Here is a 23,623-nt window from a genome sequence, read left to right on the forward strand (position 1 = left end):
TGTCCATCAGGGGTGCTCCCCCCAAGTGCTAAAAAAATAATATATTTTCTGTGTTTGTGAATTGTGTGCGCAGTAGCCGCACGTGCATCAACAAAGTAGTGCCAAGCGTGCGCCTGTGTCATAAGTAAAGGGCCGGCTGGCTTGACCGTTAAAGGGTGCTGTAACCCCCGAAAGTACACTCCAGTCCAAACCAAAAAAAAATTATTTTCTGTGTTTGTGAATTGTGTGCGCAGTAGCCGCACGTGCATCAACAAAGTAGTGCCAAGCGTGCGCCTGTGTCATAAGTAAAGGGCCGGCTGGCTTGACCGTTAAAGGGTGCTGTAACCCCCGAAAGTACACTCCAGTCCAAACCAAAAAAAAATTATTTTCTGTGTTTGTGAATTGTGTGCGCAGTAGCCGCACGTGCATCAACAAAGTAGTGCCAAGCGTGCGCCTGTGTCATAAGTAAAGGGCCGGCTGGCTTGACCGTTAAAGGGTGCTGTAACCCCCGAAAGTACACTCCAGTCCAAACCAAAAAAAAATTATTTTCTGTGTTTGTGAATTGTGTGCGCAGTAGCCGCACGTGCATCAACAAAGTAGTGCCAAGCGTGCGCCTGTGTCATAAGTAAAGGGCCGGCTGGCTTGACCGTTAAGGGTGCTGTAACCCCCGAAAGTACACTCCAGTCCAAACCAAAAAAAAATTATTTTCTGTGTTTGTGAATTGTGTGCGCAGTAGCCGCACGTGCATCAACAAAGTAGTGCCAAGAGTGCGCCTGTGTCATAAGTAAAGGGCCGGCTGGCTTGACCATTAAAGGGTGCTGTAACCCACAAAGTACACTCCAGTCCAAACCAAAAAAAAAATTATTTTCTGTGTTTAGCCGCACGTATATATCAAATAGATATAACATAAATGGAGGACCAAACTTTCTCCGATAAAAATAAAATAGAGAAAGATCAAGAACCACTTCCTCCTAGTGCTGAAGCTGCTGCCACTAGTCATGACATAGACGATAACATGCCATCAACGTCGTCTGCCAAGGCCGATGCCCAATGTCATAGTAGAGGGCACATACAATCCCAAATGGCAAAGTTCAGGAAAATGACCTTGAAAAAGACATTTAAATCAGCTGAAGAGAAACGTAAACTTGCCAATATGCCATTTACGACACGGAGTGGCAAGGAACGGCTAAGGTCGATCCCTAGTATGTTCATGACTAGTGGTTCAGCTTCACATGACGATGGAAGCCCTCCTCCCACTAAAAAAATCAAAAGAGTTAAGCTGGCAAAAGCACAGCGAAGAACTGTGCTTTCTAAGAAGATATCACAAATCCCCAAGGAGAGTCCAAGTGTGGTGGTGGTTGCGATGCCTGACCTTCCCAGCACTGGACGGGAAGAGGTGGCTCTTTCCACCATTTGCACGCCCCCTGCAAGTGCTGAAAGGAGCACCCACAGTCCACTTGCTGATATGCAAATTGAAGATGTCACTGTTGAAGTACAACAGGATGAGGATACTGGTGTAGCTGGCGCTGAGGAGGAAGTTGGCGAGGAGGATTCTGATGGTGATGTGGTTTGTTTAAATCAGGCTCCGGGGGAGACAGTTGTTGTCCGTGGGATGAAAAAGCCCATCACGGTCATGCCTGGGCAGAAGACCAAACATTCCACCTCTTTGGTCTGGCAATATTTCTATCCAAATCCGGACAACAACTGTCTTGCCATATGTACCATATGTAAAGGTGAAATAAGTAGGGGTAGGGACGTCAACCACCTAGGAACATCCTCCCTTATATGGCACCTGCAGCGCGTTCATAAAAAGTTACTGTCAAGTTCAGAAACTTTGGCTAAGACCGTAAGCAGTCCAGGGACACCTAAATCCCGTTGTCCTGTTGTATCCAAGCGCCTGCAAACCACACCGTCAACTCCCTCCTCGTCAGGATCGGAAGTAGTCCTGCAGGCCATGTCACTGGCATGACTGACTCTCCTATCCGGGATTCCTCTGGAGGATCCTGCATTGCTACGCCTACTGCTGCCGCTGCTGCTGTTGCTGCTGCTGGGAGTCGTTCATCATCCCAGAGAGGAAGTAGGAACACCACTACTTTTACTAAACAATTGACCCTCCAACAGTCCTTAGCGAGGAGGATGAAGTACGACAGCAGTCATCCTGAAGCAAAACGTATAACTGAGGCCTTGACTGCTATGTTGGTGTTAGACGTGCGTCCGGTATCCGCCATTAGTGCAGTGGGATTTAGACAATTGATGGAGGTAGTGTGTCCCCGGTTCCAAATCCCGTCTAGATTCCACTTCACTAGGCAGGCGATACCGAGACTGTACAGAAACGTCAGAAAAAGTGTCCTCAGTGTCCTGAAAAATGCCGTTGTACACAATGTCCACTTAACCACGGACATGTGGACAAGTGGAACAGGGCAGACTAAGGACTATATGACTGTGACAGCCCACTGGGTAGATGTATCACCTTACGCAGCAACAGCAGCAGCGTCACCAGTAGCAGCATCTCAGAAACGCCAGCTCGTTACAAGGCAGGCTACGCTGTGTATCACCGGTTTCAGTAAGAGGCACACCGCCGACAACCTCTTAGAGAAACTGAGGGGAATCATCGCCCAGTGGCTTACCCCACTTAGACTCTCCTGGGGGTTTGTGATATCTGACAACGCCACCAATATTGTGCGGGCATTACATCTGGGCAAATTCCAGCATGTCCCATGTTTTGCTCACACAATAAACTTGGTGGTGCAGAATTTTCTGAAAAGCGACAGGGGCGTGCAGGAGACGCTTTGGGTGGCCCGAAAAATTTCTGGCCACTTTCGCCATTCAGCGACTGCGTGCCGAAGACTGGAGCGCCAGCAAACACTCTTGAACCTGCCCCGCCATCACCTGAAGCAAGAGGTTGTGACGCGGTGGAACTCAACCCTCTATATGCTTCAGAGGATGGAGGAGCAGCAAAAGGCCATACAAGCCTATACATCCACCTATGACATAGGCAAAGGAGGGGGTATGCACCTGACTCAAGCGCAGTGGAGAATGATTTCCGTGTTGTGCAAGGTTCTCCAGCCCTTCGAACTTGCCACACGTGAAGTCAGTTCAGACACAGCCAGCTTGAGTCAGGTCATTCCCCTCATCAGGCTTTTGCAGAAGCAGCTGGAGAAAGTGAAGGAGGAGCTAAGACGGAGCGATTCCGCTCGGCATGTGGGACTTGTGGATGAAGCCCTTCATTCGCTTTGCCAGGATTCCAGGGTGGTCAATCTGTTGAAATCAGACCACTACATTTTGGCCACCGTGCTTGATCCTAGGTTTAAAGCCTATGTGGTGTCTCTCTTTCCGGCCGACACAAGCCTGCAGAGGTGCAAAGACCTGCTGGTGAACACACTGTCAGCTGAAGCGGAACGTGACACGTCAACGGCTCCTTCTTCATTTTCTCCCGCAACTGGGGCTGCCAGGAAAAAACTTAGGTATCCTAAGCAACCCGCTGGCGGTGATGCAGGGCAGGCAGGACCAAGTTTGGACATCTGGTCCGGACTGAAGGACCTGGCAACAATTTCTGACATGTCTATTGTCACTGCATATGATACTGTCACCATTGACAGAATGGTGGAGGATTACATCGGTGACAGCATCCAAGTAGGCATGTCAGACAGTCCATACCTGTACTGGCAGGAAAAAGAGGCAATTTGGAGGCCCCTGTACAAGCTGGCTCTATTTTACCTGAGTTGCCCCCCCTCCAGTGTGTACTCCGAAAGAGTGTTTAGTGCAGCCGGGAACCTTGTCAGCGAAAGGCGTAGGAGGTTGCTTCCACAGAATGTGGAGAAGATGATGTTCATCAAAATGAATTATCAGCTCTTCCAGGGAGACCAGCCTCCAGAAGGTACAGAGGGACCTGTGGTGGTGGATTCAAGTGGGGACGAGTTAATACTTTGTGAGGATGAGGATGTACACACTGAAGAGGGTGAGGAATCGGTGGATGAGGAGGATGAGGATGACATCTTGCCTCCGTAGAGCCAGTTTGTGCAGGGACACATTAATTGCCAGCTTGTTTTGTGGGGGCCCAAACGAACCAATCATTTCAGCCACAGTTGTGTGGCAGACCCTGGCGCTGAAATGATTGATTTGTTAAAGTGTGCATGTCCTGTTTATACAACATAAGGGTGGGTGGGAGGGCCCAAGGACAATTCCATCTTGCACTTCTTTTTTTTCTTTGCATTATGTACAGTTTGGGGCCTAGTTTTTCTAACTGCCATCCTGTCTGCCACTGCAGTGTCACTCCTAGATGGGTCACGTGTTTGTGCCGCCCACTCGTGTCGCTTAGCATAGTCATCCAGCTACCTCGGTGCAACCTTTTGGACATGAAAACACTATTGTGAGGTGTGAGGTGTTCAGAATAGACTGGAAATGAGTGGAAATTAAGGTTATTGAGGTTAATAATAGCATAGGAGCAGAGAAACCAACAAATTCTGTGATTTTAGCTGTTTTTATGCTTTTTAAAAAAAAAATACAGATCCAAAACACAAAACCCAGAACCCAAAACACGGAAGGGTGGTTTTGGCAAAACCAATCCAGATCCAAAACACGAAGAAAGATCCAGATCCAAAACCAAAACACAAAACACGAAAAGTGGCCGGTGCACACCCCTAGTCTTGACCATCGCGACCATCAAGCTGGCCGCTCGCAATAGCTGTGGGTAGTCACCCACAGCTATGCGAGCGGCCAGGAGGCTGAACTAAAAAAAAAAATGCCCTGATTCAGAGCGAGCACTCGTTCAGAGCGTCAGTCTCTGAATCAGGCCCTAAGTTTTAATTTCAAAAATACATCAAGGCTTATAGGTACAAAAAAGTTTAACAAATATTATTACAATTATTAAAAGTGCACACAGATTACAGACAGTTTCATAGAAAATAAAAAAAGAGTAAAACAAAGTTCAGATACCACCTTCGGAATTGAATAATGCTGGAGTAAGGTCTCCTAAAGAAATTTAGTAATGAAGGCCTGCTGTCAGTTTTCTGGGTTAATAAACCCATTCTATCATGATTCCTCTCTCACAGAAATGGTTTCTGAACTTTACAGCACATGGGAGAGGAGACAGCAAGTCTGAAATTTACTTACTTCCCTGATAGCAGGTGTGATTGTTTCCATTTTCCTATCTGCCAAATGGAGATGACAGTGGGCAGAGTGAAATACTGTAGGACATCCTCTGGAATACTGAGGAGACAGGCTTAGTTTCGTACAGCTTACTGTACAAGTGTTAATTGCTATTTCCCCTTTAGTTCCTGTGGTGCTAACTACACAACCTACACAATACACTAGCTCATTCCCTTTGGCATGCAAACATTTTGAGTGCTGCTCTATCAGCTACAGCCTCTGAAACTTAATTAGGTTTTGCATAAATGTAAACATTTTCTATAGCTGAACATACCACTCATTTGGTTAGCTAATACAATTTAAATATACAGTATATACAGTGGATAATAAGTCTACAGATCATAACACGTACGGTTACCGATACCATTGTTAATATGCCCAGTACAATATGAAATGGGCTTTATCATTACAGGGGTAAAGTCAAAGAATGTTGTTCTTGCTACTCAAAATCATATAATACCACCCGCTCTCAAGCTCTAGTCCCCATGGTTAAACCATTTCATATTATAGATTGTAAGCTTGCGAGCAGGGCCCTCTTACCCTTATGTATGTCATGTATGTATGTCTTTTACAACCCAGTATAATGTTAATCTTGATTCAAATTGTAAAGCGCAACGGAATTTGCTGCGCTATATAAGAAACTGTTAATAAATAAATAAATAAATAATAAGACATTATTTCCTAAATTGGCACCTCTCCTGCTTCAATCACTCAATGCCATATCTGATTTTAAATACATTTTGAAGCACTCCATGGTGGCCCATATAACTGTAGTTCCTAAGAAAGGAAAGGAAAATTCTTTGTGTCCCAGTTACAGACATATAACTTTACATAGAGATATTTGCTAATAGATTGAAATTAATTTTTCTGACACTTATTCATGGGATTCAGATGGGCTTTTTCTTGGGGTGTGAAGCTCATCACAACTTGATTAAGGTCATATATCTTATTCATGGCATGTGCCAGGATAGAGCTCACTCCATTATTTTATCAACCAATGCCAAAAGGGCATTTGGACCCTATCCTTGAACATGTGAGCATCGGTCCTCTGGGTCTCCATAGGAATATGGCATTCTATGGTTCTCCCTCGGCCAATGTTAATCAATTAAGAATCAATTAAGTGATGTGTTTGATATTAACAGTGGCATGATACAGGGCAGCCCTTTGTCTCCCCTTTTCTTTGTCCCCAGCATGAAGAAGATGGCTCATCCCATTCAGGCCAATCCAAATATCTCTGGTATAGAATGGTGATGAACATAAGCTTGCTTTTTGTGCAGACAACTTACTGGCCACGTTGTCTAACCCTGTTGTCTCCCTTCGGAATTTGGTTCTTAAATTCCAAAAATTGGTAGATTTTCCAACAAAGAACATGGATTTTCCAATTCTCTGCAATTCTCCCATGGTTTTACTGCATTCCCACATTTACACATCCTACTATTACCCCCACCCTCCTTTGATGAAGAAAATGGAGGAAAAATGTCCCCCTTACATCTCCCGTAAGCATTCACCCTGGGTACTCATATAGACAGTTTGTCTTCCTGGGCTTAGGTGGGGATCTTTATAGTCGGCAAGCAGGTGTTTTTATCAGGGAGCCATCAATTTTTCTACTTTTGTACTACCTGGGATATCCCTAACTTAGTTTAGGATACATCTTCAGGTTGAACATTACCTGACAACTTACAACAGATTGCAACTAGCTAGGAGGGAACTTCCCTTTTTGAAAAAAAACTGTGTGTGACCCTGCAGGTACCTTCCTATGTCATCACTACTCTATATAAATCATAGTAGGCCACTGCTTTCCTTCTCTTCTTTATTACATGAAGACGTGGCCCAAAAACCTCCATTTAAAACTGTCAGAGGGGGGTTTGCGGAAGATATTCTTAAATACCTTCTCCAGCTCTACTTGTGCCCTGATTGTAGAAACACAATTCAAGATTTTGATTAGATGGTACAGACATCCCACTCTTTTCCATCGGATTTCTCCCTCCTTCTTCTCGGGCAACTGTTGGAGATGTGATCTGTGTCTCTAAGACTATAACAATATGTGATGTGCCAGTATGCCCCAATTTCTGGCCTCTCTCCAGATCTTCTATGCTCATCAGCGACTGTCAGAGGTATCAACTACGCCACCTTCGCAATGCTGCCAGGGCCATAATTCCCCCTTTGTGGAAGTACACGCTCCCTCTTACTCTCAAAGACTGTTACCCTAGGCTTGATTATTATATGTCCAGTTCTGTGCTAGCTGTTTCAGTTGACCGGAGTTCAAAGAGTTGGACCGCTATAAATATTTTACCTCACTTACCTCCCTACACCTCAACCAGTCTGCTACTTAGCTCTTTTTGTTGGTGCTCTTTCTCATACTGGATTATTTTCTCCTTTAAAAACAGTATAATATCTCCTGGTCTGTTTTTGTGATCACTCCAGGTTATCCAGATTCTCACTGACCTGGCTAACAATGGGTGGTGGCAGCAAAGGTGTGAGAGTTAAGGATACTGTTTTGGGGAGTAAATCAGTTAATCTGTACCCTATAGGTAGGTTAGTGTGAGATTGCATTGATTATCTGAGAGTAACTTACAGCAGCATACCATGTCAGGTTCTCACAGACGAGGTCTGTCCATTTTAGTTCCCAGCAGTAAATAATTTTTGTCTCTTAGACCCTGATATTGTGACATTTTTGTATTTAGCTATGGGAAATAGCATAACGATTTTGCACATCTGTAGAGGGATATTTGTGCACATATATTTATTATAATAATACTGTCAATATATATACAAAAATATAAGTAATTTATATTTACGTACAGTACTGTCTTCTTTCTGTTCTCTCCTATCCTGTCCAATTCATGATGTCAGTCTCAGGTGTAGGATTTGATATTGTGGCTGCGATCTCACCTGAACCCTACCTCACATCCATAAAAGGGTAGTGTGTCTCATAAATGCTAGGTGGTTTAATAGTGTTGAAAATAGGAGAGTATCCTCAGCACGGAAATGGGTATTTTATAGATCAAAACTTCATTATGATACTTACACTATGTTCAGCTAGTCCCTTACTCTCCATACATGGGAGCCAAGCAATATAGGACTGTTAAAGGTAGTGTTAGTACTTAAAATGTAAGTGGTCATACACCTTGTTATCAAAACATGAAATCTGGGCTGCAATTGTCAAATAAGTGATGAACCAACAAAAATTTGATAATCAATAATCAAATTATTTTATTAACTAGATTAATGGTATCTGTCAACAGTGTTGGGAAGGGCCCACAAGAGGAATGAAGTGGTAGGGGCCCATGCTTAAGCGGTGAGACCATCCACCAGAGGGGGTGTGGCAAGCCACCACAGACACTTGGCTAATCAATCATGGTGTAGTTTCTATAGAATGGAACCAAGCCTCCATGTTCATCAGTGCTCCTGTTCCACCAGGTAAATTAGATCTAATAGAGCAAAAAACTATAATTTGAAGTATGGAACTTGACACCTAGAAGTGGGGATTGGGCCCACTGGCAGTGAGGCCCGCCGGGGATTTCCTTTGTACCCCTGTGGACCAGTCCAACCCTGTCTGTCGGGACCTGGGGGGTTTTTGGACCCGGGATGGAATCAGGAGTCGAAACAGGAATGGTCTTGTTAAATTGAAAGGCAGCTGGTTTAATGGGAGTATTTAGATTCATGGAATTAAACAAATATATAAATACTGTAACAAAAGTCCATGGGTGAGCTGAGGATAAATGTCTGGTAGAGAATAAAAGTCCAATTGCTGTGGAACTGTGAAACAAGTGTCTGATAATAAAACAAATCCAATAGATGTGAAGCAGAGAAGCAGGTGTCTGGTAATGAATAAATCCAATAGATGTGAGGCAGAGAAACATGTGATTGGTAATGAACTGACAGAGAAGAAATTCCAATAGAGGTATGCTGAAGTTCAGAGGTCTGTAAACTGCAATGGGTTCTGAGTGCATGCGGCTGGTCAGTAACAAGTGGAGGGTGAGACGTGGGGTATAGCTGGTGCAGGAATCCTGGAAACTGCCTGGAATGTTGACAGGATGCAAACGAGACACTGCAATATACCAAGGCTAGGGAGCACAAAGAACTCTCACACAGCAAGGCTGATAACATGTTGCACTGGCAAATAGAGGGTGTGCTGAACACCCTTAAGTACCATGGAAAGGTGCAAGATATGCTGATGAGAGTCACATGCAGAGTTCCAACCTGATTGGCCCATTCAGGTCACATGCCCAACACCAAGATGGCAGCGCCCAGCAGTCAGCAGCATGGAGAAGCAGCCAGTCTTACCTGTACCAGCATGGCCTGTTCCCCCGGGACCTCCTCGTGCACCTCGCGCCAACCTCCAGGAACCAGCACCCCCACCGGTAGGACCGCGACAGAGAGCTTGCACAGGCAGAGACTGCAAGCCAGCAGGTAAGGACACTCTGGTCGTGACAGTACCCCCTACTCTACGGGGGCCTCTGGAAACTTCCCAGGCTTCTCTGGGTTGGAGGTATGGAACTTGCAGATGAGACTAGGAGCATGGACATCCTCAGCTTTGATCCAACATAGCTCCTCAGGGCCATTGTCCTTTCAGTCCAGCAAATATTGTAAGTGTCCATATCGCATACGAGAGTCTAGGATTTCTTTCACCTTGAGCTCCACCCCCTTCTCGGTAAGAACTTTAGGAGGTGATGGCAGGACTTTGAGAAATTTGTTAAGAATAAGGGGTTTCAATAGGGAAATATGGAAGGAATTAGGGATCCTGAGGTAGGAAGGAAGCTGCAGATTGTAAGCCACTTGTTTGATTACCTCGATGATGGAGAACAGGCCGATAAATCGAGGTGTGAATTTCATAAATGGAACTCTGAGGCATAGATTGCGAGTAGACAGCCAGACCTGATCCCCTACTTGCACTCTGGGAACAGTTCTGCGCTTTTTATCTGCACCCCTATTGTATCGCTGAGAGGTCTTGAGGAGGGTAGCATGAACTTGTGACCATATCTGGGCGAACCTCTGCAGGGTAAAGTCAAGAGGGAACATCATAGACTGGCAGGTCTTTAAATACAGGAACCCTTGTATAGAGACCATAGAAAATATAAAATGGTGACTGACCAGAAAACGAGTGATACGAGGAATTATGTGCAAACTCAGTCAACGAAAGAGACTCTCACCAATTATCATGGGAGGATGACAGGTAAATTCTCAGAAAAGTCTCTAAGTCTTGATTCACCCTTTCTGTAGATCCATTGCTTTGAGGATGGTAGGCTGTGGAGAAATTTTATTTGACTTGCAAGACAGAACATAGCGCTCTCCAAAACTTTGCCACAAACTGAACCCCATGATCCAACACTATCTCAGTGCGGAGTCCATGCAGGCGGAATATGTGAAGTACAAATAGATGAGCCAACTCAGAAGTGGAAGGTAGCTTTATAAGTGGAATATAATGGACCATCTTGGAAAAACCAGATGGTGGCATATCTATTGGAACCCGGCAAGTCTGTCACAAAATCCATGGACAGATGTGTCCATGGATGGGTTGGAATGGGAAGAGGCATCAGGTCTCCAGCAAGGAGCTTGTCTAGGGGTCTTGTGCTGGGCACACTGGGTGCAAGAAGCAATGAACTCCTCCACCTTTGTTTTCATAGCGGACCACCAATAAGAGCGCTGCAGAAATTCCAATGTCTTGCAGTTACCTGTATGGCCTGAGAAGCAGGATGCATGAGCCCAGGACAGTAGTTGTTTCTGTAATTCCGGAGCCACAAAGGTTCTGCCAGGGGGAGGTTGCACTTGAATACTGGCAAAGACTCTGGAATCGAGGACTGGTGTTTCTTGGAAGACTTCCATATTGTTTTCAGGAGCGAAGGAGCGTGACAGGGCATCAGCCTTTTGATTGAGGGATCCTGAATGAAGTCAGTGTGAAGCTGAAGCAGGCAAAGAATATGGCCCAGTGAGCCAACCTAGGACTGATACATTGTATATTCTTTAGAAACAACAGGATTCTATGGTCTGTATAAACTGTGAAAGGATACTTGGCACCTTCAAGGAGATAATGCCACTCATCTAGGGCTAACTTGACCGCCAGCAATTTCTGTTCCTCAATGGCATAATTATTTTCTGCTGGGGAAAACTTTTTAGAAAAGAAGCTACATGGGTGGATCCTGTTGTCTTCAAATCTCTGTGACAAGACAGCTCCCACTGCCTCCAAAGAGGTATCCACCTACAGAAGAAAAGACCTGTTGGTGTCTGGCTGTCTTAGCACTGGAGCTAAGATGAATGCCTGTTTTAACAGTTGGAAGGCTGTTTTTGCCTTGGGAGGCCACTTGGAGGGACTGACTCCTTTATGGATCAAGGCTGTGATAGGAGCCACCAGAGAAGAGAACCCCTTAATGAATAGTCTATAGTAATTAGCAAAGCCAAGAAGTCTTTGGACTGCCTTTAAGGAAGTGGGGCGAGAGCAATCCAGGATTGCTTGATCTTTTTTTGTATCCACCTCCAATCCGGAGCCCGAGACGATATACCCCAAGAATGGAATGGAAGGGACTTCAAACATACATTTTTCAAGCTTGCAATATAGATGATTCTCCCTCAGCCATGACAGGACTTCTTTGACGTGGGCTTGATGTTCTTGGAGAGTGGATGAGAAAATTAAAATATTGTCCAAATATACCACCACATAAACGTAAAGCAGATCTCTAAATATATCTTTCACAAAGTTTTTGAAAACTGCAGGGGCATTACAGAGTCCGAATGGCATCACCAGGTATTTGAAATACCCATCTCGGGTATTGAAGGCAGTTTTCCATTTGTCACCGGATCAGATCCTAATGAGATTGTAGGCCCTATGTAAATCAAGCTTTGAGAAGATAGATGCACCCTTGACTCGGTTGAACAATTCTGTGATGAGTGGTAGTTGGTATCGATTCTTTATAGTGATATCATTCAACCCTCTATAATCAATACAAGGTCAGAGACCCCCATCTTTCTTGGACACAAAGGAAAATCCGGCACTGGCAGGAGACATTGATGGGTGGATGAATCCCTTACTCAGGTTCTCCTGGATATACTGTGACATGGTTTTGGTTTCAGGTAATGATAGGGGGTAGGTACGACCTTGAGGAGGAGATTTTCTCGGCATCAGATCGATTGGACAGTCTTACTCCCAGTGTGGAGGTAAGATATTACCTTTGTTTTCAGAAAACACATCCGAGAAGGATCTATATGCCTTAGGAATTTGCAGGTCTTCTGATGTCTGAATTTTCCTTATACTGTAGGTTTAATAATCGTCAGACAAGACTTCTGGCAAGTATTGCCCCAGGACTGTATTTGCATGGAGTTCCAATCGATTTTGGGATTGTGTTTACACAACCAGTGACGCTTTGTGTATAATCAAAAAACTGATGAGCTCAGAATGAAGGGCTCCTATGCAAACTGTTAAGGGTTGGGTCCATTTGGAAATTGTATCATTGACAATAGGATGGCCATCGACACCCAACAAGGTAATAGCATGGTTGAGGAAGATACAAGGCACTAGAATCTTTCTAGCAAGTTTGAGAGTAATAAAGTTCTCTGCCACACCAGAATCCAGGAGGAAGAGATGAACACAGGGCCTTGCTTCAAGGCTAGGGCTATGGGTAGAACAGACTCAATATTTCCTGGGGATGGAAGCACTGCTTTCACCCGAGTGTCCCCGGAACCGGTTAGGAGCAGGAATTTGTCTTGGCATGTGATGTCTTTTCCAGGAGTAGCAGGAATAGGAGGATTAGTAGGACGGAACCGGAGGCGATCAGGGCTATTCTTCTCGGTCTGTCATTCCCTGAAGTGGAGGTCCACCTTTTTGCACAGAGAAATCAGGTCATTGAGGTTAATAGGGAGGTCCCGGTTGACTAGATCATCCTTCAAACAATCAGAGAGGCTATTTCAGAAAGCCAATGGTAGGGCTTCCTTGTTCCATTTTAACTCTGAAGCTAAGGTCTGAAACTGGATAACATACTGACTGACTGGATGAATCCCTTGTCTGAGGAGCATAATTTCAGATGATGCTGAAGTCGACCTTCCAGGTTCATCAAAAATCCTCCTAAATACTGCCAAAAAGTGAGAATAATCATCCAGTAGAGGATCTGATCTCTCCCAGATTGGGGAAACCCAGTCCAATGCCGCTCCAGATAGCAGGGACCTAATATAGGCCACTTTTGTTTTTGGAGTAGGGAAGTTAGAGGGTTGGAGGGTAAAGTGCACCTCACACTGGTTGAGAAATCCCCTTGGGATTGCCATCAAACTTACTGGGCATAGGGAGGTGCAGACGGGGTGGAGCACAGGGAGTAGGGACCATTGGTGTGGACTGGGTGGCACCTGCTGGGGTACCAGCTGTGACCAGAGAGGCCTGCAAGGTTTCTTGCTGGAGAGCCATCTCCTGGAGAAATTGTGGCATTTGCTGTTGCATAGTCTCCCGGCCTTCTAGACAATTGGCTATACCTTGTAAAAAGTCAGTTTTGGACTCCGGTCCAGTGGCCAAATCCATTAGGCCAGTGCAAACTGTCAGGACTTGGGAGGTCTTGGACCCGGTATGGAATCAGGATTTGAAGCAGGAACAGTCTTGTTAAACTGAATGGCAGCTGGTTTAATGGGAGTATTTAGATTCATGGAATTAAACAAATATATAAATACTGTAACAAAAGTCCATGGGTGAACTGAGGATAAATGTCTGGCAGAAAATAAAAGTCCAATTGCTGTGGAACGGCGAAACAAGTGTCTGATAATAAAACAAATCTAATAGATGTGAAGCAGATGTCTGGTAATGAATGAATCCAATATATGTGAGGCAGAGAAATAGGTGCTTGGTAATGTACTGACATAGAAGAAATTCATATAGAGGTATGCTGAGGATCAGAGGTCTGTATACTGCAGTGGGTTTTGAGTGTGTGCGGCTGGTCAATAACAAGTGGAGGCAGGGCGTTTTAAGAGAGGAGGAGGCCTGTGTGCACTTCCCGTGCGGGGCCCCCTGCTCTCTCCCCGGTGGCGGGCAGACAACTGATGCGGCTGGTCAGCCACCGGAGCATTAGTAGACTACGGACACTAGAGTGTGCCCGGAGTCTACTGCACATGCGCAGAACACCGAAAAATTGGCAGCGGCGGTCATTTTCCGGCAGTCTTTGAATGCACAGTAGACTCTGGGGACTAGAGTGTGCCCAGAGTCTACTGCACATGCACAGAACACCAGAAAAATGGCCAATGCGGCTATTTTCCGGTGTTCTGAGCAGCGCTGACACCCGATGCAGGACCATGGACAGGTGAGTTTAAAATAATATGGGTGCAGGGTGTGCAGTGCGGATGCCCCCCTGGACCCGGGGGCCCATGTGCCCCACACACACTGCACCCATTATAGATACGCCACTGAGTGGAGGATGAGATGTGGGGTATAGCTGGTGCAGGAATCCTGGGAACTGCCTGGAATGCTGACAGGAAGCAAACGAGACACTGCAATATACCAAGGCTAGGGAGCACAGAGAACTCTCACACAGCAAAGCTGAGAACATGTTGCACTGGCAAATAGAGGGTGTGCTGAACACCCTTAAGTACCATGGAAAGGTGCAAGATAGGCTGCTGAGAGTCACATGCAGAGTTCCAACCGGATTGGCCCATTCAGGTCACATGACCAAAACCAAGATGGTGGTGCTCAGCAGTCTGCAGAATGGAGAAGCAGCCAGTCTTACTTGTAACAACATGGTCTGTTCCCCCGGGACCTCCTGGTGCACCTCATGCCATCTCCAGGAACTAGCACCCCCACTGGTAGAACCGCGCCAGAGCACTCGCACAGGCAGAGACCGCGAGCCAGCAGATAAGGATGCTCTGGTCGTGACAGTATCTTACTACAACTCACTATTGTCAGGGATAAAGGAAATTTTAAAATAACATAAAAGATTATTGATGGAGTGTTCATTCTGATATGGGGCTAGAATGAAAACCAGGATGTTGATGCCAGGGATGTAGAATGAAGTTCAAAAGTCACTAGTTTTAAGTGGTTCTCCTTATCCTCAAAGCAAATTATCTATCTCTTTGTATCAAATAGACTACAATGTTAAATCTTTACACATCTCTTTTTTTATACATTTCCCATGTTGTAGGTTCATATATTGGGTAATGCCCTAGACTTTTTTCATTATCACCAACCATGAGACTGTCCCCCCCCCCCCCCCCCCCCAGGTGTTTAAATGGATTGAGGATACCTACATAATGCTTCACAGCCCACAAATAATTAAGGGCTTGGGGAATACATGGGGAGACAGATAGGTAAAAATTGGTACACATACAGAATTGGAGAACACAGAGGTGGAGAAAGAAATCACAGAAAGAAGAAACAGAGAAACTTACAAATTCAAAAGGACAGATGCTATATTGTTATATGTTAGAGCCTTATCATTTAGAATATAAAAATAATACTAAAACTAGTTGGTTAATCACAAATGTATTAAAAAGCATAGCAACCATTATTTTCATTATCTAACTTGCACTACTGTACATTGGCGAATGCTGGTAGCTAATTGGTTGGACTGCAGTTTTGCACTACCTTGAATGAGAGGAAGTCTGACTTCCTGTTTGTAGAAATAGAACAGTCATTGTGATAACAAATTAGAACAGAGAGACCATTAAATATGCTCATTTTCAGTTTTCATATACACAAATTGTCATATTATTGGTTTTGCATAATTTAGTGGATATTAAAGCTTCTCTAAACAATAAGCAAAGTAAAACAATTATGTTCAAGGGATTTCACTCTAATTAACAATATTGCTTTCTAAATGAATAGTGCATCATTTCAACCAATGGGCTTATATGTTCATGTTTAATTAGCCTGTTTTTTCACATTTCTATACTCTGATACAACATTTTATGCTAATGTTAAAAAACTCAGGGAAGGAAGATATTTACTGCAGATGTCCTTCTACCACAGACATTATGATGTGTCTGAACAAAATACATGCTTATTATAATCTAATGTAACATCCTAAAATGGAAGTTTCTCACACCACTACATAGGCTATGAAAATAAATGCATTCATGTCGTGTTTTGTGGATAATTCTCACTTTAATACATGCATATATTTATATACTCTCCCCACATAATACTAAACAGCATGGGTTGTATGAACGATACTGAGAACTGTAGGCTCACAGCTGCGATCAGTGGTATTGGCTGCATTCCTGCTGGATTTGGAATTAGCTTTGCATTAACTCAAATTGCTTTTCAGACTTGTTTCCTTCTTTTTATATTTTTGAAAGGCATAACTAACACTCCTATTTTTAAAGCTGTGACATTGTAAATAACAACAGGGTATTTTGTATGCACCAATTATCTTAATTTTAATTCATGAAGAAGAAATAGGCATATGGATTAAATAGGATTCTACTTATTAAAGCCCAACAGTGTTAAAAGTAACACTAAAACACAGTTTCAAAAATAGCAATGAAAATCATATCATATTAAATGAAAGTGAATATCAGTCACACATTTATAGCACATACAGGTAAAAGAGATGCCAATAACAATAGTCAATACCCCCTCATAGGGAAAGAAGCAAGAACACATAATGCTTTATAATTTGTTAGCCAGATATGATAACATAATGAAACACAATATTGTACTGTATAATAATAGTGTCACTATAAGTATGTCTTATTTACAAAGTTGAATGGGGAGCACTTAATATGCCCAAAGTAGAGATGAGAGAATACATTTCTACAGAGGATCACATTAGACAAATTTTGGGTGATTTGGACACCACAAACCCATTTGTGAATACATTGGTTTGACCTAATAATTTCTCTTAAACAAACTGGAAAATGTAATTGAAAACACAGGTGACTGGGGAACATTGTTTATAGTCTCTGGGAACAAACTTAATTACAAGGATTTTTCCTCCCTCCTGTACTTTGAAATCCTGTTATCACCTTATTTCCCTCTTTTTCTGCTGATTTATGGTGATAAATATCACCCAACCCTGGTCCATTTCCTAGATTTTATTCTTTTCACCATATTCCTAGAGTACACTATAATTAATAACAACATTTACCTCACTACACTAGAGCCCCTATAACCAGCATTTTATAGAATACCTTTGCTTTTAGGACTTTACAAACCATGGCTCACTTCTATTGACAGTGTCTTCCCTATGGAAGCATTCAGTTCAGCCATGCAAATGGACCATACCAAAAAAAGATTTGGTGGGGCCACATTTTATTATCCAAACACTTCTTTCCAAACAATCAATACTATTCCTTCCCTTCATATCATTCTCTCCACTCATTGAAAAGCCACTGTATTCAGAAAATCAGCAATCCTTCTGGAATGTACTACTTGTATATTGTATCACTTATTTGCTTTGCCTTTTCAACTCCTAATCACTATTATCTTCACAATTATAATAGTGAATTTTAAAAATCTTCAGTGACACAGAAAATTCTGCTGCCACAACCTCCTCTCCCTCACCTCTTTGGTTTCACAGAATGCTCCACAGCTCCTATTATTATGAAGATACTATTAGAGGTATTCAATATGGGAGCGAAAAGTCTGTGCTGGACTTTTTGCTCCACATCGGAGATTTTCCTGGGATAAAGTATAGGGTACACGCGCGCTTTATCCCCGTATTCAATATAAAACCTACGAAAACGGGAAGCTGCGAAGTGGGATCTGCGTAAAAAACGAAATTTTCCTGGAATAAATTGTAGGACCCCCCTAAAGTTGTAAAAACATGGGGGATCACTATGGGTACCCCCGTTTTAGCCTGCAAATGAAAGTCGGGGATTTAAATAGCCGCCGCAGCAGGTGTTTTTTCCCGACATTGAAGAAGTGTTGCAGAAGAGCACTTAGGTTTTTTTTTTCATTTTTTTAAGTGGTCCCATCAAATTTAGGGTACATGAAAATGGATACTAGCATATTTTTATGTCCCTAAAGTAAGTTTTAAAAAATTCTGCAATTATGCACCTGCCGCTAATAGCCTATTCTAGAAAACACCTGCCACATACTTGCAGAATAGCCCAGAACCTATTTCCCTATTTTTTAACACTTTTTTCCCATTTTTTTTTTTTTCACCTTAATTTTTTAAATAATTTTTTTGGGTGTCACTATTTTTTTTCAAAACTTTTTTTGACACAGTTATTTTTAAAATGTCATTCCCAGGGGTGCAGGCTATTTTTTTTTAAGCCTGCACCCCTAAACCCCAATTCTGCACTTTTTTTCACCACCTATTCAGTGGTGAAAAGTTATCCCCGTTTCTTTTCCAAGACTTTTCGAACCTGCGAAAAGTCTTTGACATTGAATACGGTGTAAAACCAATACCTCCGAAAATGACGTCATCGGTGTGAAAACATCGCAAAAACTGAGTTTTCGCTCCATATTGAACAGCCCTATATATGTGTACCTCATACACTATAAACATGTACTACTGGACAAAGATTTAGGGTTGCTCTTTCTTCAGTAAACATTTCTATATCTCTCATCTCATATCAACACAACACAGTGATCCCAGTTTGTCAACACTTTCAATTCCCTTCTCCATTGTTCTGTCCATTTCTTATTTTCTGCTTCTATCCAGAGGATTTTGCCAGGGTGTAGGCAGCGAGTACAACACTGAGTAAGTGACATAATGTCATTCTTTCAGTGAATTGTCACCTTTGAGTCCACACTCTGAGCACCGACTATTAGCATGGAGGGCAACACCTAGCACCAGTTTACCTATGAAGCTACTGGGTGCTACTCCCCTATGTTAGTAATATGCTGGAAGTGGGGCACTTGACTATGATGTCACAGCTAAGCATCATTCTTTCAAAAACAGAAAATCAAGTCCCCCCCCTGCTTCACATTAGGTAAATAAAACAAGGGTGGGTTGGCTGGGTGGTACAACACTTGCAGGGGAAGCACATACTATCTTTTTACGTTGGCAGATGTATTTAGCAGGGGGATAAAGAGGAAACACAGCAAGTTAGAGTTGCTATTCAGCAGGCACATGATAAACATTATTGTGCTCTCACTAATCACATCTGAGAAGCACAAGTCCCCTCGACCCACTAACCAATAAAAAATTATACTATGGAGGAAAATGTAATTATCACGCTATGTTGAACTGATAACTGAATTACAGATAGAGCCATCTACGCTAGTTCTCTGTCACCTACAACCTTACAAACAAAAGCGAAGATATTTTCCCAATTCTAAAATCAAAGGGCATACTGTACATTAAAAGAGGTCAGATACGTTAGCAAAAAAATTGCTTGTTTAGAGAATTATATGGATAATATAGCAATAGTCAAACACATAATGGGGTAATGATGCTGAGTTTCATCTACTGTATTAAGGAAATGAAAAAATGGGAGCGCTAACTGCACAGCTGCTGGTTTGAAAATATTTACATTTATTGCAATAAAACAATTATACAAATAACATTAAAAACATAAGCAATAATATGGTATGTAGGTGGATATAGTATGTCCAAGGTCTATTTATCCTAATGCACATGATGCTAAAAAATATATATATAAACCTGGATAACACTAGAGCAAAAAACCAGTCTGTTATATTTAGATGTCCAATCAATATAAGATCCAGTACAGTAATCACAGTCAGTGTTAGTATAAATTGCAGCAGGTAGAGCAGATTAGTATAGCTCAAAAAAGGATTCAGTTGGTCTGGAGTGTTAGTAGGCATCACAACACAGCATCAAATAATGCAAAAAAAGTCCCACAGAGTCTCAATGACAGCGGCCAGCATCTAACCCAATAATAGGGAGGTATCATGCACGTTAATCATATAACTCAGACAGTTCATGTATACTCAGTATATTGAAAACAGCAATCTGCTGTATATACTTAACAGTCTGGGGATTTGTTGGTAGCCGGCGGCAGAGATACCTCCGCTACTGTGACCCGGCACTCCCGGCTGTTCGGTAGTAATGGTGCAGGACCGCTGGCCCCGCGTGATGCGTTGTGTGCTCCCAGCTGCTGGTAAGGCAGGACCGCTGGCTACATGTGGTGAACTGTGTACTCCCAGCCGCTGGTCAATGATGGAGCGAGACCGCTGGCTAAACGTGGTGCACTATGTCTGTATGCGATACTTCCGGTATCCGGTTGTTGCGTTCCATCTGCGTCTCACGGGTCAACTGACGCATTTCTCCGTCCAATGACGTGGTGGTTTCATCGCCACGTCATAAAACTGTCTGAGTTATATGATTAACATGCATGATAATAATAATAATAATAATAATACCTCCCTATTATTGGGTTAGATGCTGGTCGCTGTCATTGAGGCTCTGCGGGACTTTTTTTGTGCATTATTTGATGCTGTGTTGTGATGCCTACTAACACTCCAGACCAACTGAATCCTTTTTTGAGCTATACTAATCTGCTTGACCTGCTGCAATTTATACTAACACTGACTGTGATTACTATACTGGATCTTATATTGATTGGACATCTAATTATAACGGACCGTTTTTTTTGCTCTAGTGTTATCCAGGTTTATATATATATATATATATATAGAAAGATAGAAACGACCGGCACTCTAGGACAAATACTGTAACAACGGGCCCAGGTTCCCCTCCAGAGGCAAGCTCAAATATATATGTCGGTGATGGACGGAACTCCGGGACAAGAATGACAAAATCAAAAGACGCTGTCTAATGTAAGGTCAACGTTTCAGAGCATTTCAGCTCTTTTATCAAGACACAATCAAGAGATATAATGTGAACAAACAAACATATATACATACCATAATCTCCCTGGTGCTCGTGTCACGCCAACCTGCTCGAGACCCGATGACGTCATAGGCGCGCATGGCGCCGGCGGTCGGTGACTCACAGGAAAAGGGGCGTGGATACTCATGTATACAATCACCATGACAACTGGGGAACATAATACAACTATTGAGACCCAGCGCAAACTCCGATCAACATCATAACAAGCTGTATCTGCGTTGAGATGTAAAACAATCACATAATGCTAGTGGGCAGGCTGGATACTGTGTCATATCATATGAAGAAAAATGACATAGAACGGCATAATCATAACATAATATAAGCATCATCATGGACAGCTCTATAAGAGGTGCCGCATAACCGGCCAACTACATAAAAGTAAACTATGATATGAATACATACAATAATATCAGGATGCACGTAAATATCTGTCTATCAGTGATCCAAGGGTACCATATAGCGTCCACATAGATAATCCAAACATAGCTGAGAAGGACATAATAAAAATAACAAAAAACAATTAAAGAAAACAATTCAAAGATAGCATTTCATTTAGTCCCAGTGGGTGCACAGTCTGCAAAGTGTGGATCCAATAGGCTTATTTTTGGAGCAAAATACGGTCTCTATCTCCACCTCTCAGGTTGGGGGGCACCCAATCTATCATTTTGTATTTGATAGTGGAAACACTATGATGAAAGTCCTTAAAGTGTTTAGCCACGGGCTGGTCTGATCCTCTTCCTTCAATAGCCGCTCTAATGTTAGAGCGGTGTAATGCCATCCTCTCTTTGAATTGACGAGACGTTTTGCCCACATACAGCATGCCACACGGACACCTAACAATGTACACTACAAACTTGCTAGAGCATGTCAAAGGATATTTAATGAGGAACTTTTTACCCGATCTAGGGTGATAGAATGCGTTGCCGGTTTCTAAAAAACTGCATGTAGTACAGCCGATACATTTGTAATTTCCAGCCGGACGAGTCAAGAAATGAGAAGTAGGTGTCTTAGTGAACTGACTTACATCATTATGTACCACAATGTCCTTGATATTCCTTCCTCTTTTATAGGAGGTTAAAATGGAAGCACCTTGAAGGGCAGGTAATTTAGGGTCATTGGTAACTATAGGCCAGATCTCATTAGCTGAACGAATAAACTGTCTACTGGCTGTAGCAAATTGTTGGGTCCAAACCACTTTATTGGACCTATCCCTCGCTCCACGCGGAGTCAATGCCTGTGTTCTAGAGATAGCCAAAACTTTATCCTTTGCTCTTTTCAATGTTTTGTAGTGGTATCCGCATTTTAAGAATTTCCGTGCCATGTTATCAATATGTAGTATAGCGTCACTTCTATCACTACAGATTCTCCAAATTCTGAGAAATTGAGAGAAAGGAAGTCCTAATTTTAAAGATGTAGGATGATGGCTGCTGGCTTGCAAAGTGGTATTACGATCTGTAGGTTTGTAGAACATAGTAGTTTGTAGTTCATATGAATCACTTTGATTAATGGTAACATCCATGTAATGGACTGAACTGTAGCTGTACTCGAAAGTAAATTTAATAGCATGCTGTTTGTTGTTAAGGTCAGTCATCAACTGCAAAAATTGTTCCAAAGAACCTGACCACAGGAAAAAGATGTCATCTATATATCTAGAGTAACCCTTGATATACTGGACAATATTGGAGTCTAACAAAAAGAAATCCTCTTCAACCCCAAACATATAAATATTAGCGAAACTCGGAGCTACGCAAGAGCCCATAGCACATCCAGTTCGTTGAGTGTATATCTTGTTATCAAAAAGGAAATAATTCCTAGTCAGGGTATGTTCAAGCAGAGTCGTAAAAAATCCGGGATCCGGTCCAGTATAATCAGGATGGTTAGTAATGAAATCTTTTGTGGCTTGAATACCATCATTCTGTGGTATACTTGTGTACAAACTGCACACATCAATTGTACACATCAGGTGTCGAGTAGGTAAAGGTGATATATTTTGCAATCTCATAATAAACTCAGTGGTATCTTTGAGGTACGACTGTTTGGAGCTGAGTAAGGGCTGTAAATAAAAATCCAGGAATTTGGAGATCCCATAGTATAGTGAATCTCTGGCAGCTATAATCGGTCTGCCAGGAGGAGAACTAGTGTCTTTGTGTAGTTTCGGGATTGTATAAAAGGTTGGAATCTTAGGTGACTCTTGTTTAAGAGCGTCCCGGATGATAGGAGAGATAACCTTATTAGCAGTCGCTTGGTCTCATAAGTCAAAAAGTTCTGCTTTGAAGATATGAGTAGGATCTTCTAACAACAATTGATAGACAGAATCGTCTGATAATTGTCGGTAACATTCTTGTTTGTATTTAGTCAAATCTTGTACAACTATTCCGCCCCCTTTATCAGCAGGGCGGATGACAATGTCCTTGTAATTGCCCAATTGTTGTAATGCTTGGGTCTCCTTCCGTGCCAAATTCTGATGAATAGATAAATCCGTAGGAGCATACTTGGATATAACATGGTCCATGTGACTGGTAAAGCATTTAATGCTCAAATTAGTGGATTGTGGGATAAAAGTAGATTTCTTATACACTGGAGCCAGCGATGAGGTATTTTATGTAGTACCAAAGAATTCCTTCAGTTTTAATCTCCTGTCAAATTTAAAGAGGTCTATTTTGTTCTGGAAAGTATTCGCAAAACAGGTGAGAACAAATGATAACCCTTTGTTTAAAACATTAATCTCATCTACAGTTAAAGACCTGGCAGACAGATTGAAGACTAAG

The sequence above is a fragment of the Taudactylus pleione genome, unplaced genomic scaffold (assembly GCF_031769625.1).
Source record: "Taudactylus pleione unplaced genomic scaffold, aTauple2 ptg000055l, whole genome shotgun sequence".
Lineage (NCBI taxonomy): Eukaryota > Metazoa > Chordata > Amphibia > Anura > Myobatrachidae > Taudactylus > Taudactylus pleione.